This window comes from Cimex lectularius, unplaced genomic scaffold (genome assembly GCF_000648675.2).
Source record: "Cimex lectularius strain Harlan isolate CLEC.00 unplaced genomic scaffold, Clec_2.1 scaffold224, whole genome shotgun sequence".
NCBI classification, from domain to species: domain Eukaryota; kingdom Metazoa; phylum Arthropoda; class Insecta; order Hemiptera; family Cimicidae; genus Cimex; species Cimex lectularius.
The window spans coordinates 854,041-869,476 of record NW_019392750.1 but is presented as its reverse complement, the minus strand read 5'-3'; the positions used below and the strand labels follow the sequence as shown (position 1 = coordinate 869,476).

Genomic DNA, 15,436 nt, shown 5'->3' with positions numbered 1-15,436 from the left:
AGTTACGCCTGCACAAAACCCTTAGTTCAGCGACATATGATGTTGCGTCTGTACAGATTCGAAGAATGTTTGTAAGCAATAAACCCTTCCCTGTTCACTATTCCTTTTACACTTGTAAAGACAGATTCAGATTAATCATATCCGTGAACAGGAAAGGTTCTTCTCAAATTATAACTTGTGTTTAACTAATAAAGTTCTTTTTAAAAAGACTCTCGTTTAGTCAACACACGTCACACGTAACTTATATATATATAGAAGTAAGAATGGATAAGAATGAAGGGATAAGAAAGCTATATGAAGATACCGCCGATTCTGGGAGATCTTTTTCGGGGATATACGATCACCGCTTAAAATGGAGAGTAGGCCAGTGAAAAAAAGAAGACTTATTCCAATCTTCTTATTTCTGCAAGACCAAAACCCATTCTCTCAGAGGGGGAGAAAAACCCGCTGAGGTAGGCGGTGCCGTTTGAAGGATTACCGGGGCCTTCAGTCCCGGTCCATTTCCACCACCTCGGCAAATAATGAAATGCATAACATGTTTGTGCCAGATTATAGCCTATATCACATAGAAAGCAGTTCTAGACAATTGTTAGTGAGTCGGCCCCTGAAAAGGGCGAAGACCTGTGAGAACAGGGAAAAAACGGATCTAAAACCCTCAAAGAGACCGCCTCAATTATTGATTGAATAATCATCCCAACGACAAAGGAATTTTTTTAAACTAATTATAAATAATTATAAAAATACTTATACATTTAAATGAAATTATATTGCTATTATTTAAAGCTATTAGTTCTATATCACAGACATTATAGTTAAATTGTAATGGGCTAAGTTTCTTATGAGAATGGACAACATTGCATTTATCAATATTTAGTCATAATTTAGATCACACCATCCAACTAGATTAGTTATGTCTTGTTGTAACATTTCACAGTCTTCAATAGATTTTATTATTTTAAATACTTGGAGATCATCTGCGAACAACTTAAATTGACTATTTGTAAAACACTTAACTATATCGTTAATAAATATATTAAATAACAAAGGCGACATGTGGCCACCTTGTAAAACACCCAGAGGTAACAGATATTGGTTCTGATTATATAAATCAGATCTGATTATTATAAATAATTTTAAATCATTACTTTGGTTAACTAAAAAACATATGTATTAACATAATAATTCCAGTGATACCGGTACTTCGCTAACAGCCTTCCCTTGGCTACTTCATGTGTCGCCGAGAATCGAATCTAATTACATGAAATTAGAATACATGCTAAAAAGAAGAAAACTTGAAAAAGTTGTGTGTTGTGATGGTCAGATAGTGTTTGGGGTGGCGGGAAGAAATGATAGCTCGAGTGGTTAGAGCACCATGGTATGTATATAGCCGGAAGTCGTGGGTTCGAGTCCCGTTCGTGACACTAATTTTTCATCTCAACCACTCTTAACATAAAAATTATAAATCTATTTAAATCAGTGCTGTTAATAATTAATCTGAACTTAGCCCAGTTAGCTCTGCCAAAGTCAAGTGTGTAGTTGAATGGCACATAACTGGACACAGGAATTTATTAAAGGACTCAGGGTTATAATTGCTAGATGGGTTAGAAATTGTTAGATTTCTATTGTCGGCAAGAAGAACCTCAAATTTTGGTCTGCCTTGCAGGGTTGTGACCAAGTGATGGGTAACGATCAAATTTCAGATACTGAATGTTAATAAAGGAAAATGTTAAAGTACTGAGGATAGAGTGAAGTTTTTTTAACAGTTACATATGCATTTATTAGGTATCTTTATTACATAATATAGAAGACTTGAACAGTCTTACATACAGCAAACAATTTTACAAACAACTATTTGGCATAGCCATGGGTAGCAACCTAGGCCCAATACTTGCAGACATAATTATGACACATCTATTAAACACAGTCATACCACAACTTCCTTTCACATTACCCTTCCTCACTAAATACGTAGATGATATATTGACAGCAGTTCCCACAGATGAAATTCAAACTACATTAGATACATTTAATAGCTTTCACCCACGCCTACAATTTACACATGAAATTGAAAACAACAAAAAAATACCATTTTTAGATACACTAGTAATAAAACAATCACAGATTGGTATCAAAAACCAAGAAACACAGATCGCTACCTCAACTTTACATCTCACCATCCTCTTCATACAATAATAAACACGGCCAAAGGGTTACTTGACAGAATGATTACCCTAAGCCATGAATCATTTCACCAAAAGAACATAAAATACAAACAGATCCTCCATAACAATCACTACCCTAAACACATAATCAACAGAATAATCAACAACTACAATTCAACACTAACATCTTGTACTAATAATACTACATCAAATCTATCAAATACAGACAAACCAACATACATTTCCATGCCATTCATTCACGGCCTGTCACATAAATTAAACACATGTCTCTCGTCCGATAACTTTAAAATAGCTTTAAAAATTATAAAACAATTCAAACACTTTTTTTCCAAAATTAAACATCCCACACCAATAACAAATAAATCTGACGTAATCTACAAAATCAATTGTTTGAACTGTCCGGCTTTTCACAATTGTCTTTGGTCTCCAGGATGAACAATAGACAGCAATGTCATCCGCATAAAGCGCAATTTTGCTATTTCTCAGTGAGGGGAGTGGATTTGTAAAAAGGAGAAACAAGTATGGCCCTAGGATTGAACCTTGGGGAACTCCGGCGGCAATTGGGAAAGGTCTAGAAGTTTCATTGTTTAGGGAAACACGGAAACATCGGTTTTTTAAGTAGGCCATGACAATTTTTATAAGGTATCCAGGGAAATTCATTTCAATGAGCCTGTATACTATACCGTCCTGCCAGACCGAATCAAAGGCCTTCTCCATGTCTAAGAGGACCATCCCAGTGTGTTTTTTTTGTTGAACATGTTGGTCACATGATCTACTACGCGAGTGAGTTTTGTGGCCTTAGAGAGGCCCGGTCTAAAGCCGTGCTGCTCATCTATGATAATGTTATTAGTATTAATGTGGAGGTTAAGACGGTGCTGAATGCACTTTTCGGATATCTTACCAAGTGCACTCAACTGGCTAATGGGTCTATAACTTGATGGATTCTCGGCAAGCTTTTTTGGTTTTTTAATAAAAATAAGGTTCGCCGTCTTCCAGTTTTGAGGAAAATATGCAAGGAAGAACATCGCATTAAACAAGTATACTAAGAAAACTAGAGCTTTTTTTGGAATGTTTTTTAACATAAGGTTTGATATACCATCAAATCCTGGGGTTTTCCTATTTTGCCTTGATTTTATGATGTTTTTGATTTCGCTAGGAGGAACGATTTTGCACTCTCTAGGGCTGTAATTAAGGCTATCAGAGAGCGTTTTTATTTTCCTAGATACGAGCCTTTGAAGATACTGTGGACCCTGGTTTAAAGTCTGGCGGTGTACTGATTCGAAATCCCCATCCCATTTACTTTCTCTTTATCGGTCGTTAGGAGATCTGAACCATGCCGGATGACCGCACTATTTGTGTTTTCGAGTGAGGCCTTTGCTTTTCTGAAAACAGACCAGAGTGAGTTGTTGCTGGGTTTTACCCCTCTGAGGAATTGAGTCCAGTTATGGTTTTGACGCTCCTTGATCTGGTTCTGTATTAACGATTGTAATCTAAGAATAATAGGTAATAGTGATAATTGCCAGTTCTTTGGAATTTTCTTTTCAGTTGGTTTTTCACTCTTATCATAGCTAAGGTAAACGGATTTATATCATATGACCTGTCAGTACTACTTCGTGTTGGAATGCTCAAATTAGCAGCATCCTGAATGGTACGGAAAAAATGAGTAATTTGGTTATCAATGTCTGCTTCGGAATTTATTACAGGACGTATTTTGCCTAGCGCAGCATTAACATGATTTTTGAACAAAGACCAATCGGCTTTAGAGTAGTCAAGGACAGGGGAGTTGTTGACGATGGATGCTGAACCAGAGAGCCTCAGCACCCCAGGGTTGTGATCCGATCTGAGCAGATCAAGACTGATTGGTTTTTCAATGCGGTAGGAAACATTTTTTAAAAGGAAAAAATCTAGAACGCTAGGAGCCCTATTAGCAGTGGGAAAGTGAGTGGAGGTCAGGACTGCATATTTGAACCCTATTGTGAGTACAATATTCGAAAACAGTCAATCTTGCAGCATTATTATTATTACATGACCATGCAGTATTTTTGGCGTTAAAATCACACATTAGAATGAGCTTTGAACATCTGGGTTAGGTTCGAGTATGTTAGTTTAAAATCGGGAGGTTTATAACATGCAATCACTGCAAGTGGTTTGTTATTCAAGGTTAATTGGGCGCCTACTACTTCCAGAGAACAGGATGGTGGTATATACAGTGGACTTTGTTGAATGTTATTCTTGACTGTCAGAGCTACCCTTCCTCTATGTCGGGAGTTTCTATCATTTCTATATATCCGAAAATTAGGCAAAAAAAGTTTTTCGTGGGTCATTAGCTTTGTACCAGTCAGGGCACACACATCCGCACGAAGATTTAACAAGGTGCTACTTAATTCTTGAATTTTATTTTTAATTGAGTTACAATTCTATGTAATCACGGTGCAAAAATAAGTTACGTTTATGTTTTGGGGCATTTAATTGAACATTGAGAAAATTGCCTCCGCCACTATTAACAGTCCGGGGTCGTTTTTAACTTGTAAGCCGTAGATTTAGCGATTAACAGCAATTTTGGGAGATTAATGGACTTTAACAGGTCTTTAAGAACTCCAGAGATGCTTAGTTCTTCTTCTTCCAGTGCTGTCCTCTGTCCTCCTGGTGGATTTATATGGGGCCAGCCCGGAGTTGTTCTTTCAGGGTGCTCCTTGCCAAGTGGGGGGCAGTTTTGGCGGTTTTTCGCAGGAACTGAGCTTTCTTCTTTCTTAGGTGTAAACGTCCTCTTAGCACTAATTGCTTGAAAGATGACGCATTGACTGCTAGAGGCTCCATGGGGACCGTCGCAATTTGGACACTTCGGAGGCAAGCTTGATCCAGGGTTAGGGCAAGTTCTAATGCACAGATGCTGCACTTCTCTTTGATTCGGCAAAATTTTGAGAGGTGGCCGTAGTTTTGGCAACGATAACATCTGAGAGCTCTGGACTTATTTTTGAGCTTCTCCCATTGGACACGACAGTAACAGACAGATTTGCATTTCTGAATGTCTCTTATTAAGGTCCCTTCTTGGAAGATTGAGAAAGTCGGCAACTTTTCAGGTTCCTTATTACCTGCTTCATGGGAGGGCTTCTTCAGGAATTGTCGAACTTTGTTGATTTTAAACCCTTTAGACTCCAGATCGCTTTTTACTTCTTCCTCAGTTAGACTAGATGGCACATTGATGACCATTTTCGGGCCTGTCTCCTTCCTCAAGGGGTATGTGTGGTAGGAGGGGACGTTGGCACTTTCAAAATAATCTACAAAAAATTTATGGTCGTCTGCGCACTCAGTGTAAACAAGCGTGCGGTCTCTCTTGAATTTAAATTCAAAATTCTTCTAGAGCTTGTGCTTTATGTTGTTCGCTGTTTTACGCACATCCTTAAAATGCGAGTAGATAACAATAGGAGGAATCCTTTCAGGTCGTTTTTCATGCTGTTTGCTAGGTTTAATAGCCGACGTGCCTGGGTGTGTTCCCGTCTCGTTATATTCCTCTTCAAGATCAGAGAGATCGGAAAAAATATTAGATATTTTAATTTTGCTAGACCTGCCCTCCTGTGATCTGTCAGAGTTTTTCCGCTTACGAGTATGCCGAGGTTTTGGAGTTATGAACTCCTCCTCTTCATCCTGTTTTGTTGACATCTTATCAGTTGTCATTAATAAGAGACCGGCGTGAGGCAAATCGGGCATAGGTGGGGACGGTTCGACACTAATCCCCTCCAACACCAACGATTAACTCACCTAAATGTCGGTAAGATCGGCAAAATGTGGTTAATTTTTTCTACAGAAAGCTTCACGGTAAGACGATACCACGTGTGCCATCCTTGCGTGTCGTCTTGAGAGTGCCAGTGAGATTTTGCTGTTTTATGTTTTTATGTTTGGTTTTGAAGGGGTGGGGAAGGAAGTCGGTATATAAAAGACAATTTTGTGTAAGGCGTCGGCTTCTTTGAAGTGAAAAATTGAAAAATTTGTTTGAATATAAAATATATTTTGCATTGTATAAATTCACTTTTCCACATCCTAAATGTAATTGTTAAATGTAAACATTGTTTGTAAATCCCAGGCCCTAAAGGTGATCTCAATAAAAGATCGAAACGTTGGCACGATAAAGAAAATGTTTTTCTGAAACCTACATCACACCCGACCGCATCTCACGATATCTGAATAATAATCATAAATATTTTCTATGAGAGTGCCCGCAGTCACTCAGAGGGCGCTCTCAACACGATAGACAAGAATGGCACATCTACACGGAAAACAAACACTTTGAGCCTTGAAGATGATCTCAATAAAGATCGAAACGTTGGCACGATAAAGAAAATGTTTTTCTGAAACCTACATCACACCCGACCGCATCTCACGATATCTGAATAATAATCATAAATATTTTCTATGAGAGTGCCCGCAGTCACTCAGAGGGCGCTCTCAACACGATAGACAAGAATGGCACATCTACACGGAAAACAAACACTTTGAGCCTTGAAGATGATCTCAATAAAGATCGAAACGTTGGCACGACAAAGAAAATGTTTTTCTAAAACCTACGTCACACCAGACAGCATCTCACGATCTCCGAATAATAACTAAAATGGTCGATTGAACGAAATAAATTACTTCATGAGAGTCAAATGGGATTCAGAGCCTCCTAGAGACTGATATTCATTTTAGATTTACTGCAGGACACTTCACTTTGGCATGGTTCCTTGACACAGAATGAACATTTGACATTAAACTTAAAAAAATCTGAGAGACAAATTTATTTAGTTAAATCTTCCGGTAAGTATCGTAAGAAACATTATGAATTTAATATCAGACAGAAACATTTTTCTATATGTCAATGGTAAAAGAATATGACCTTGGGAAAGTTATCTAGGACTACCCCAAGGAGGGATTCTTTGTCCTTTGCTATATTCGATATATGCATGGGCTATTGAAAAAAGCTGTTCCTGAAAAAGTTAAAAATTATACAATTTGAGGACACGTGCACACAACAAACAAAAATACAATTAATTAAGGTTATCGGTTATCGGTTATCAATCGCTTAAACTTCGGATGATGCCGACTCTAGGGACGAACAATCCGATTCGACCCAGAACATCATACAAACCGGATTGCTAATAGAGGCAAATACCGAAAAAATCATTCCCATTAAAATAAAAAATGTCTGTAACGGACAAGTATTATTGAGAAATATTAAAATAAATGAATTAGAAATCCCTGAGGGTTTGATAAACATAAAAAATAGCACAGCTCTTTGTGTGGTGAAAAACGATACAGAAAAGGATATGAAAATAAAGTTAGAGCACCCGATTACGGTTGAAGTGACTTTCAATTATTTCCAACATCTCGTTTTGTTCAATTACGTCGAGTAGTTTTGTACAGTAACGGAATAGTATTAACTACTCCTTAAAGCATTGTTTCATAATTTGCAAGACTTCGTTAAATACAAAAAAGGACAATTGAATTCTAACGCAGGCGCTCTATCTAGAATAGAAATACACATAAACGAAGGAAACTCTGAAACCCGAGATTTCACGTTCACGAACTCTAGACTTAGACGAAATCTTAACAGAAGTTCTAGAAGACAGACACGCAAACTCGCCAAACGAACAAATAAACGAAATTATTGCGGAACTGACCAACACAAATCCGGACATTGATATGACATCAATAGTAATAGCAAACCCACCGGACGATAGTGACATAGAAATAATGGAAAAAGAAACTGACGAACAGACTGGACTACCGAAGCAACACAGAAATTGAGGTACCAATCGTTGAAGGTCCAATAATTTATTGTAAAAACCAAATCATAATGTCACTAATAAACTTCCAACCCCAAAAGGTCAAAATAATAAAACTATTCGAGAACAAAACAAGTTAGTAGTAGAAATTTCAAAAAACAACTTCGCCGGGACATCGTAATCTTTATCAAAGAATTTATTGTACCAAAAGTAAAATACGGAATTTATTTCGAAACGAATTTTTACGAAGACTTTTGCTGTATTATGAAACAATACTTTAAGGAGTAGTTAATACTATTCCGTTACTGTACAAAACTACTGGACGTAATTGAACAAAACGAGATGTTGGAAATAATTGAAAGTTATCACATCGGGAAGACAAATCATAGAGGAATAGACGAAATATATAACCAAATAAAAAACAAATATTATTGGCCAAACATAAAAACCCATATTCGAAATTATATCAATAGATGCGAGTTGTGTCTAAAGACAAAATACGACAGAACGCCCCGCAATCTTGAACTGAATGTCACCCCAATACCCACACGCCCTAACGAAATACTGCACGGAAATAAATTTCTCACGACCATAGACGCTTTCTCACGTCTTGCTCAAGCTTATAAACTTAAAACCTCACAGACTGTCGAAATAACACAAATTAATCAAGCATTTCACACATTATGGCATACCGAAGAAAATCGTTACCGATAATGTCGTGGAATTCAATAACTAACTTGTCAAATAATTACTTAATGTCCACAAAATCGGCACACATTTTACCAGCACACAACATCCATGATCAAATGGGATGATAGAACGACTACACTCCACAGTCGTAGAGCACATACGATTACTCAAAAATAGAGACGAATTCAACGATCAGAATATGGAAGACAAAATGAATTACTCCATATTCGCTTACAACAACACGACACATTCTGCCACAAAGCACACACCATGCGCACACATCCACAGAGGGGCATATAAATAGAGACTCCCTACTAGATATAAATATAGACGAACAATTAACTAACGACTACATAGCAAACCACAGAGAACGAACTAAATTATTATATGAGAGAATTAGAAAATTAAGCCAAATCAACAAAGAGAAATCTATTAACAAACGGAACGAAAACAGGGAAATCCTCCCTGAAATTCCCAAAGACGTTTACGTGCGAAACGCACAAAAACAGACCAAAACCAAAGACCGTTACAAAGCGGAACAGATAGATACTGTTAACAAAGAATTAAAAACCGCAAAAATAAAGACCCAACACCACAACACAAAAGACAAAATTCATTTAGAAAATATAAAATGACCTAGGAAAACGGGTAACTAACAAACAAATCTGTTCCAGGACACTGCTCTTGGCAGTCACATCGGGAGCAATAATAACGGACATCACAACAGGCACAGGACTCATCCCTATAGACCTAGGTACTGCAACAGTACAGACGTCTCACCACGTTTTAATACATTTTTTTAAACTAAACCACTTTATAAATCAACTACACGTCCTTGACGAAAACTATCGCTCGGCACTATTGCAGCATCAAAGAAAATTAATACACGGGACTAGCACGTTAACCGATAGGGCCACTCTAACTAGCTACTGTAAAATAATTAACCACACTAGAGAAATTATAAGAGATAAATTAGAATTTATCATCCCACAAGGGAATATTATTAAAGATAGATTTAAGAGAGGAATTATAAACGGTCCCGGAACAATAATTAAATTTATAACGGTAACTTAGATAACAACGATAAAGAAAGATTCGAAAAAATTATTAAACATTTAGATTCACAACAACAAGATATACAATCTCAAATAAAAGCTCAAAACTCACTAAACTCAGAAATTATAAACGAATACAACAAAACACTGCAAACTATAAACCAGAATAATCACGAGATTGCTAAGAAGATATTGACACTACACGAGAACATTGACCATTACATGGATTTAAACAGACAACATAATACCTTAAATCAAATACAAATTCTATATCACATTCTATTAAACACATTACAGGATATAGAAAATTCTATAGCATTTTGTAAATTAAAACATTACACCCCAGCATAATTTCCCCATCCGAACTATTCTTTGAACTAAATTATGCTGGGGTGTAATGTTTTAATTTACAAAATGCTATAGAATTTTATATATATATATATATATACACACACACACACACACACACACACACAGGGGATCCAAAGATTCGCAGCCGTGCTCGAGCACAATTCTTATAAATTGTTTTCTATTGTTATTACATTATTATGCAGGTTGTATATAATTCAGATTGTTATATGGTGGAATATTTTCATTTATTTACTCAGAAAGAAGCGGAAAACTGTGCATATTAGTATGTAATATATAAACTTGGCTGCTCTAAAGCAACTATTTTATGCATTTTGTTGTAAAATAATCGACTTGTTTTCCTTTCGTTTATCATTTCGGTAACAAATCCCATCAAAGTTCAATATAAAGCAACGATGTTCATAGTTGTTCTCAGGATCAAAATGTGCGAAATGTTCCCAACAACGGCATCGATTTAAATGAGTCTGTGATTTAGATGGTTAATTGTCCAAAAGGTCTTCATCACTCCCGCCTCGACAATTATTGAGAACGGCGTCGGGAATTTGTCCTGCAAATTGAGGATTTTTATCATCGCTTAAAAAGGAGCGTGAAGGCCGCGTGGCCAGTTTGTCGGCCTATGGTGCAGCCCTCCGTTCCACCCCTTTGATCGCCTTGTTAGCGACAAAGTCCACCCCATTGTTAAACAAATGTACGCGATAAAAAACATATATCGATGTTTATGAGATTTCGATCATATTATCCCTTATCATATGACGACATGGAAAATAGCAACATTAATAACATAACATACTCCATTGTGAGAAGCGCAGTTAACAGAATGAACTAATAAGGTCTTCACCACTTCGACACTCTTCAAGAAATTATATAAAAGGTAAAAAGGAAGCTAAAGAGGAGATATGTATCGACCTGCTTGTTGAACAATTCGAACAAAAGGATCTTCAGTGAGGTCACAACAGAAACAACAATTCTTTAAGTTTTTGCCGAGCTTTCGATGATTATATCGTCATCATCAGGGCCTATTTATTTTAGGAAAATATCGCAGTTAGAACATGTTATATAATTTAAAAAAACCAAATTACAAAAAAACAATTATTTATCTTACTTTAACTCGATGAGTGTTAAAATATATCTGGAGAACAAGAAAGTGCATTTATAATAAGAATAATAATAAAGAAAATAAAAATAGAGGAGGAGGTGGATAATAAACTGCCATACCTGGATCTCTTGATCATAAGAAGTGAAACGGGTCAATTAAAAACAAATTGGTACAAGAAGCCAATAAGTCAGGATAGATATTTCGATTTCAATTCATCACATTCGTTGTCATTAAAAATAAATTGCGCCAAGTACCTGATAGGCAGGGTGTTTGGCCTTAGTAACGTCGAATTCTTAGAAGAAAATATTAAGACCATTGACAATGTACTTAGAAAAAAACTACTACCCGGGGGCACTAATTAAACAACTTATTACTGAATTCAAAAATGGTCAAAACATTGGTAATAAGGTCAAAAAATCAAGTAATGTTAATAAAATACCAAACCCTTGTGTGACGATTATACCAGTGACTGAAATGGAGAACAATGGTCTGAAATCCCTTCATTTTAAATCTATCACTTACATACCTGATGTGTCCACAGAAAATCAAAGGTTTGTTCAAATGTAAAATTGGGGACTTGGGAATTGCTTACATATATAAAAACAATTTAAATATTCTGCATGCGAAGCTGAAAGCAAAGGAACCAATGGGCTAGCAATGCAATGTGTTTTATCGGGTATCATGTGGGGGTTGTAATATGCAGTATGTGGGACAAACCAAACAAAAGTTATCAGCACGGATGAACCAACACGGGTTGGATTGTGAGAACAAAAAAATAATTTCTGGACTCACAATCCATGCAATTGACAGTGGTCATTTTTTCAAGTTTGATTCACCAAAGGTCTTGACGAGGGAATCAAACTTGGAAAGGAGAATACTGGCCGAAAAGGTATATATATATTTATCAGTGTTACGCCAAGTACGTGCAATGTGCAAACAGATAGATTGGGCTCCATTTCGGTTTATGATGGTCTCCTAAACACATGCAGGGTTTTGAATAAAAAGTGGGAACAGAGAGTGCAGCCCTAGAGGCTAAATTGGTAAACTAGCCACTCAGGCCTTGAACGAGTCCGTAGATCACATGTAACGAAAAAAGCCACCTGAGCCTCATGTCTATCCCTTGTGGTAGAAGTTAGCACTTTTATTTTTGAGTTATCTAAATATAGTACAATTTAAAAAAGGTTAACTAATGTTAACTGTGATATTCTACTGTACCTGAGGAAAAAAAATAATTTTATTATTTATTTTAAGAAGAAGAGACGTGTACTTATAGTTATGTGTAACCGAGGTAACCTATAGGACCACGTTGTGGTTTTAAATAATTTTTAAAATTTTTAAATTATATTGTTTTATTGTTTTTAATTAACTCCATACGGTTCATTGTTTAGGTACTGAGCTTCATCTAATTTTAATTAATCTTATTATAAATTACAATTAATTAAGGTTTTTAGTTGAGATTAAAAAGTCAATGGCACGAGCGGGATTCGAACCCATGATCTTCGGCTTGAGCTATCTGCCGCTGCTCTACCACTTGAGCTATCGTGACCTCATGACAAGAATCACCAAGAAGAATAAGGGATAACTGAAAATGTCCTCAGTTGGTGCGAAGGCTTATAGGCTGATATTCCTGCTCCTGGCAGGATAATACACACAGGACTCCTTGAAAAAGCTTTGGGATATGAAAAATGACTTAAGCTTAAGAGCTCTCGACAACACAGGAGGTGCCCAATAGACAGGCTGGTCGTAAATTCCTATTGTAATCAATTTATCTAGAAAATTAAATGAAGACATTGAGTCTCTCTACACTTGCGGGTTTTGGATGCTAATCAAACGCGTTTAGGTTTTTGCGCAATCTTCAGTGATGACCTGTCAGGAACGACAATCTAAGGGTTTATGACTCAACATTTCACCATCGGCTCTCAAACATTACACATGCTAATAAATGCATTCAATCTCAACACATACAATAAGAACAATGTACGCGATGAAGAACGATGACGCGTCTTGATGAGTTTAAATAAATAAGCGAGAGAAAACTCTTTGAGTTTTATAGTAAAAGAAATGGAAATTGTCAAGTCAGAAAGAGTTGTTGGTGGATCTACAGATCAGTCATGTTGAGTCGGAAAGTGATCCTTATTTATTAAAAACGGTAAGAGGATTATGCATGTGTTCGAACACTTTAGAAAGGATATTGTCTATACTTGACCATTTTGATCACCTTTATTTTCGAAAAACATGATTCCACTAACCTAGGAAAAAGGAAAACTACGAAAAATATAAACACCCATGGAAAAAGTGATTCAATATTCTCGCAGAAGAGAGCACTTTCCATTGATGACGTCGGTTATCATCGAAAGCTATTAAATGCCGATTGTTGAGGCTTAAGCGGCAGATGTAACGGTGCTTTGAGTTGATTGGATCAAGTTTTAGATTTGTGTCAAAGGTCTTGGCAAAACTAATCTCAGGTCCGTCGTGATTGAGGGCACAAATGGCTCTTGTACGGGCCATTATCGAAATCGGCAAGTCGACGGCTGACGCAGAGACAAAACGGCGTTCTCTACAACAACTTAACATCTCTTTATGTAAATAATTTGTGTGCCCGACAGAGCGAAAGAATAAAGCTCTTCCCCTTAGAGGAAATGTGATTGCGACGGTGGCAAGGCTCTTTGGATAAATCTACTGTCTGAAAGCTTTTGATGCCCCTTGTATCACTATATTTGTAATTTCCGGTGAGAAAAAGCGATGGACTTTGGAAAAAATCTGATCATAATAAAATCACTTTACCATAAAACATTCATAATGATTTAAACTTACTAACAATAGGTGGATGACCAAAGTCAACAGTTACAACGAAAGCCTAAATAACCGGTAATAAATCTTAAAAGAAAGCAAGTTAAGCTTGAAATTATTTTGATATCAGCCTTTAATATTATGATTTATTATGCCATTGGCACGAAAAAGAAAATGTTTTTCTAAAACCTAAGACACCAGACCGCATTTCACGATCTCCGAATAATCATTGACTAACGGTCACTAAACACCACACACTTTAATATTATAATTTTTTAGTAACAAAATCAGGATATGGCTAATTTGATAGAAAAGAACCTTAAAAGCCCGCGTATGTGTCCGGCATGTAGAGGACCCACTTAATTGAGGGTGTCATTCCTTGGTACCATATAGAGAGCGATATGCCACCTGATGTGAAAATTGTGCTTCTCACGGCAGGGATTTTGTTCCCCTATTCCAATTTTTGGTGGAATCAGAACTAGTTTTTTTTAACATACTACTTAATGAATTCGATTTGTGTATATTGAAAGTGAATGCATTTATTAGCGTGTGATGTGAAGGGGCAGATGGTGAAATATTGAGTCATAAACCCTTACATTGTCGTTCCTGGCAGTTTCCCACTGAAAAGCGAAACGCGTTTGAGTAACATCAAAACACCCGCGAGTGTAGACAGACTCAATGTCTTTATTTTATTTTCTAGATAGATAGATTACAGTAGGAATTTACGTCCTGCATACGGCGACCACTATTGTGCATCTCCTATGTTGTCTAGAGCTTATTAAGCTTAAGATTTTTTTCAGATCCTTTTGCTGCTGCTTGGGATGCTTTTTCAAGAACTCCCGAGTGTATCCTCCCAAGAGAAGGAATCGCAGCCTACATAAGACTTCGCACCAACAAAGGACATGTTCTGCAGTCTCTTATATATTTTCTTGCCATATCGGCTCAGGCTTGTTTCCGCCCTTGGTTCCTCTCAGGATATATGTAACAATGTTAAATGATAAAATCGTTTTGTAACTCACTACATATTATATATAATTTGTACAGATGATGATTAAATTACTAAAAAGATACTAATAATAAATGTAGTTCCCTGTTTCAGTTCTTTGACAGCATATTTTTGCTTTTAGCAGCAAATTACCACCGACATTCATTATTGTGAATGTTTCATCGAAATGTGTTCAGTAGTTTCCGTATTTATCATTAACACACATAGGAACAGTCATTTTATGTGTGTCCTTTTCAGATGTCCCGGCTGAATTTCTCTTGAACCAATGACGTTAACCAAAAATAAAAAATACGTGTTTAATAGACTAGTTTCAAATTTTTACTTTTTTTGGATAAAAATTATGAAGGGTACCTCAGGGCCAATTCAGCATCCAAATTTCAAATACGACCCTGTACATCCTGTCATATCGGATATGTTAAAGGATTTTTGACGCTGAAAACAATGGTAGAATCGGATTTTAAATCGGGCAAAAAATGACAAAGTTA

The 15,436-nt window shown here is 36.6% G+C and overlaps 1 protein-coding gene across 1 annotated transcript in view; it reads left to right on the top strand.

Annotated features, from left to right (window-relative positions):
• The window catches only part of LOC112127017 (protein ALP1-like), an 18,819-nt gene extending 3,906 nt beyond the window's left edge, over positions 1-14,913 (top strand). Inside the window, exon 2 of the mRNA XM_024227253.1 lies at positions 14,746-14,913. The gene's annotated coding sequence lies outside the window, so the exon portion shown is untranslated. The remainder of the gene's footprint in view (positions 1-14,745) is intronic.
• The last annotated feature ends 523 nt before the right edge of the window (positions 14,914-15,436 follow it).